Below are 6,344 nucleotides of genomic sequence, written 5' to 3' on the forward strand. Positions count from 1 at the left end.
TGCAATAATGAAATATGAAGATTGACGTGATCGATGCCAATAAATGCGCCTGGTGGTCACATATTCACAGTTTGAGAACATACCATTGTCTGGTCATAGATTTAAACAGAAGGTGTCCTTGATTGATCCAGAGACGCTTCACGTGTATAGTTTGCAGATTTTCCTATGTAAATATATCTCTTTCAGATATGATTATCTCGTTTTAACGATTTAAACGACTAGATGAGGTGTTAGTAAGTGGAAATTCTAAAAAAAGAAGCTAATTTCCAATGCTCTTGACCTTTGTGAAATGTTCTCCTAAGCCAGAAAAGTCATGGGGTCTCCAAATGCTAAAGTATGTAACATGGGTTCTAACGGCTTCTTGGCGTTCAGCTTTCAAAAAGTGGCAGTAGGAACTGGTCAGAACGGTGTCAGAATAGTGCGACCAGGCTGCGGTCACATTCTCAGAAACATTACACTATAAAATAACACTTGCGTGACAATTCAATCATCGAAACAATTTGTAAATGCTTCTATGCGGCATTCTTAATTTGTTTAGACCCGTTTCAGAAGTCCAATATGAAAGGGAAAATGTACGTAAAATCTGATATATATGTAATTTGTTCATTTCTTTGCACACAAGAATCACAATGTAGGTAGAAATAAATAGCGAAACCTTAACATATATTAAAACCCGCTTCGACCTTCCATGAGAAATCAGAGACGAAGGTATCGCATTGGTATTAGAATTTCCCTATTGTTTTTTGTCCCAACATGAGGTACCGTTCCTCTTGCTGTCTGTGGTCCTAGTGAGAATGCTTATCTAATAGTCAAAGGCAATGTCGTCATACTGAACATGATCGGATGTATAGTATACCTACATTAATGTACGATGTGTATTCTTGATTTCATCCGTTTAGAATACAAACCCGTTTTTAGAGTTTTTGTGAAAGTATTATTTTACCAATTCTTCCATCCCGGATCCACTTTTTATTTTTTGAATGACGGTGACTTTATTTCAGATAAAAAAATGGCTGGAAGATAATCTTGTCAAGGTTTGATTAAGATATATTCCAACTTTAAATGTTGAGTCATTTGCTGAACTAGAGTTTTGATACGTGATGCGACAATTTGGTGATCATTCTAAACAATTCTGATATTTTGTTCAATAGTTATATCGTAGAAAATCGAATGGAACTACCGAGCAGATTTGACTTAAATCTGTATGAAATAAGTGTTATTCATAACATGGTGTCGCCGATATATCATTTATATACGGTGTTTACACGTCTCTGTTATGTCGATATCTAAGGACTTGTTCCCATTATAACAATTTTCGTGACAGATGTCGATAACTGGAAGAGAAATCAACAACACAAGATTGCAAGAGATGCATCTTGATTAAGACGATGGCAAGTTTAATAATTACGATATCATTTCGAAATATCCCCTTTTCTTGTGTAATATGAAGTTAAATCATACTGATCTAATTTCGAAATATCCCATTTTTTTGTGTGTAATATGAAGTTAAATCATAATGATCACATATGGAAATTGTCCATTTTCCTTGTTTGATATGACATCAATCGTAATGATCTCACTTAAAAAATTCCCCTTTCCTTGTGCAATAAGTTATACGTATTTGATGCTTGTTCAAATGGTAAGTGGTTCCTTTTGTCACCAACCTATATCCAATTCTTAAAGAATGTGAATTAGCCAAAAGATCTTTATGGAATTTGCTATTTTACATCATATTTCCTTCCCATTTGAGTTAGAACTTTGATTTCAGTATTATGTCGCTTTTCTCTGTAGGCTTTACTTTTCGCATGGGCGTCTTCATAAGAAAGTGGGCCCTTCACTACCTACAATCCATCGATCGCCCCGTTTTTCGAATTTGTTCGTAGATAGAGTCAAACATGATTTATGCTGCATCACAAAACTGTTTCATCTCCCTAGGAATCGTGAGTGATACCACAGTTTTCAAATCAATGTAGGCTGAATCTTTATTTGTATATTTACAAATATTTCTAAGCAATTTGGACTTGTTCACCGTTCTCCATTTTGAACTATAGTAAAAACAATTTATTGGTTTTACGTCTGGAATAAATATGTCAAATGTGACAAAAAAAATCTTTTATTTTTCTAATTTAAATATACCAAATTAATAAAGTGTTAAAGTGTCAAGTATTAAAATGTCAGGATTCAGTATTTAATATTTCATGCGGAGAGCACTTTAAACAGATCATTATGTTTGGTTAGAAGATGGAGGCAACGGCTTCTTACATAATAAGTATTGTGTGTACGCCGAGGGTACATCATGAGGACACTATTACATCTATATTTGTCCCTTACTTTTAAATTCAGGTGGTGTTTATCTTTATTTACGTTTTCAATATACACATCCAGCAAACTTGTTTGGAGACAATCGATATTTGTTCGCTGAAGAAACACACATTGACAATTTGAATACATGGCGCTATAAGATGATGTGGTCTTCATATATATAAATAAGCAAGTGCTGTTCGCCCTTAACACTGAAACTTTATATTGTGAATATGAGGTTTAATAGATGAAATCGGTACCAAAAGTTATTCTGGAAGTGAATGATTTTGGTTGTTTCACTGTAAAAAGACTCAGTTTCAGTCGTTGTTTTGATGTCGTGATGGATTCTCTGTACAGATAAGAACACAATAATGTAATCCTATCCGACGTAGACCAATGCTACTGTTAAGCTATCAAACTCCAAACTCACACTCACTCTATCGAAGATCAAGTCAAAAGCATAACAATGGACTTGAATACATTTACAACACCCTGTAAATCATAATTTATTGAACAATTTATTGCAATATATACGACAGTTATTTATAAAACCAGTTCCGAGAAGATGATGAGATCGTTAAATTAGATTAATCTGGATGAGAAAAACTGATATAGAAATGATGACACAAACTGACAACATACTGTTATTTAACAGATCACAATATCAATGCCTCACATAAAGCAACCCTGGTAATACTTTGAGACAGACTATGGTTGGAGATCATTATAAGGGGACACATCTTTATAGAATAAAGGGTATGTGAAACATATAATAGGAAAGCTAGTTCTTTTTGCTTGCTACGTTAATCGCATCGTGAAAAAGTAGGATTATTCAGCGTCAGTCGGCGTATCCTTGAAGTAGCTGGTGGCTTTCTTCACTTAACAGTTCTTCACTTTGTGTGATGTATTGCCGTTGTTCACGTACATTATGAGTGTGTATATGATATATACCAATGGGTACTTTCGCCCACATTTGTTAAAGAAACTGAAATTTAACATAAAGTGAACTAGATGTTCGTCAAATGCAATTTGGATAACATGTCTTGACCAAGGACTCAGTTATAACAATACAAGACTATAGGTACTCCCAGTCTCATGAGAAACACAAACTGTCCCAGGTAGAGATCAAACCACACAACTATGATCTTCATATGCTGTTAAATATTGTCTGATTGACTCTACCGATTGAACTATGGCAGCCCATTGGAAACTCGAGCAATGTGTAACCTAGAGCCCCACATAGCTACTACCTTCTCCATCTTAACGGTATGATATGCGTCTAGCAGTAAGAGCAGTTTTTATACTGTAAGTATACATGCCGAGACGTTAATCGGAGGTCGCCTCCTTTTAGACGCATTCAATTTGGTGAAATGTTTCCTCCGTTAAAAGAAGTACACGTTTGGTCTAGAGATATTACCCCCTCGATGATATAACTGTTTTCTATCGATCAGACTTAATATCAGTACTTACCCGATGTTAACAGCCTAGGGCAAGTCTGATCCTCCTTGAGTACCCCTTCTTATGCGCACTTGTCAATTAGGCCGCTATATCGGAATGTCCGCATTCTCTGTCTGTTTATTTACTTAGTGAAATGATTAATTGCTCTTTCATCTATCCATAGACACTTTTATGTTGAGATAATAATATATAAAATAGAGTAGGATCTTATATAAGTTTTTATTGGATATATATTTCATTTAATTATTTCAATAATGTAACATGTCACGAGCCTTTGGGTGAATGGTATATCAAATGATTGAAACTATTAAAAAACCCATATATCCTGGACACAGGTGTCAGATAACATTTATCAAATAACTCGTATTCAAAGCAAAGTAAACGAAAACAATCTGATTTCAGTTCGAATGACATGTTTCTTTCTTTCCCATTATACGTGTAATCTTATGGCGTCACATATGCGTTTTATGATAGAGAGAGCCAACAGACGAAAATAGGAATGATAAAAATATGTGTAGTTTACTAAAATAGATTAGGATGAATCCTGAAAGTGATGAAGTATGGGTCATTTACTACAATACATTTAGGATGAATACTAAAAAAGGATCGTTAGTTTCCTACGATAGATTTAAGATGAATGCTGAAAGTGGTAAAGTATGAGTAGTTTACTACATTAAATTTAGGGGGAACGCTGAAAATGATGAAGTTTCGGCCGTTTACTACATTACATGGTGGACAAATGATGACGTATCCGTAGTTTTCTAAATTAAACTTAACATTGAGACTCTAACTGATGAAGTATGGGTATTTTACTACAATAGAATTTTGATGTAGGATGATAAATGCTGAAATGATGGATGCTTGTAGAATACTTGATAGATGTAGGATGGGTGCTCAAAATGATGAAATATGATACATGTAGTTTATTACAAAATATTTAGGATGATGGAGATGATGAGACATGGTAGGCCTAGTTAACTATTATTTAATATGATAAATAATGAAGTATTAGTTAAGTATTATTATTCTAGATGACGTATCAGAATAATATTTCTACAGAATATACTTGGAATTCTGTTTATCGAATTTCAATGGCTCTCAATATTCGACTGACTGACAAAAAAAAAAAAAAAAAAAACGATATCAAAGTTATCTTTATTGTGTTTGTATTATTGTCGGAACTCAAATACGAACTATTAACATCTAACCATATCGTAATAATTGGTAAATGAAGAGATTGACGCCAGACCACGGGGGATCACAGATGGCGGTGATTATGTATCTGAACAATACTTATTTACTTTTTTTCTGTTAAACTTACAATTTAGTATTGAAAAACAACAACACTTTAGTTAAAAGTTATGTCTATATGTACAATAGGTCCTATCTAGATGCGCTGATTTACAGCTTACCTCTCCGTCAGACAGCACCATTATTTATGAGACCTTTTAAAGGTTATCAAGCGATCACTATAAAACTCCCACATTTGTTTTTCTATCAAAATCCTCCTATGTAAGATTTACGTTATATAAACCTGTCGTAGTTCTGTTCGAAAGAATGCATGCGGAACTCATCGGGTGCTATAAATCGATACCAATTACAGCTGAACCGGCAAAGAACAGGGAATGAACGTAAAACAAATGATTGCTAATAAGGAATTAACTCAACACCGATGTCTGCTGATGGGGAAGTAGGCTCACTTTACAAGGTTTTCACGACTCTATTATGTAAATGAGTTTGATGGGGCTGACACTTTCTGGTTGCTGACATCATTCTGAGCCTCGATGACGTGGGCGGAACATTTTTTCTTACCGCTAGTGACGGGGGCGGACATACGTATTGCGTGAATGCTCGTCAATCAATTTATTCGCTAACAGCCTATACTGCCAAGAGTTTAATGGATATGGGTATTGAATACTAACATGATGTGATAACGTAATTCGGGGCGATTTATTCCTAATGCAGCAGAACTAATGTGAAATGGTGCAGACACTTATCCTGTTCTTTTACCGATCTCATCAAAGTTTCCCCAACGACTTTACCCATTTTAGTTCAATGAAGTATCCGACGTTTGAAGATTCCGACTAGTCATCAACGTTTCATAATCGAGAAAGATATATCTACTATTACATGCTAAAACATCAGTTCTTTAGAGCAAGATAACATTAAGGATATCATTATAATTATAATTGAATGTTGCTAAAACATTAGTTCTTTGGAGCAGAATAGCATTTAGGATTTCATTATAGTTATAACTGCATGTTGATATAACTGACAATAATTCCTTTAGTATCTAACAAATTGTCACTTCTCTAGCAGTTAATAATTAGAAATACACTACCATAATTATCTTTTTGGAACAATGTCCTTTAATGATCACCGTATCATCTAAACAAGAGGACATCTATTCTTCGTAATGGCGAATCAAATCCTAACCTACATTGAAGGTGTGACAGACACCTTGACATGAAGATGAAGTTCCTTACCTTAGTTTCCGCCTAGGACTGGACTTTTGAGATGATCTCTCCTCACGAGGGTATGTGTCTCACACAACCAATTCAGCCATTCAGCTGGAGTTTCACCTG

Source organism: Pecten maximus, chromosome 14 (assembly GCF_902652985.1).
Source record: "Pecten maximus chromosome 14, xPecMax1.1, whole genome shotgun sequence".
In the NCBI taxonomy this organism is placed as follows: domain Eukaryota; kingdom Metazoa; phylum Mollusca; class Bivalvia; order Pectinida; family Pectinidae; genus Pecten; species Pecten maximus.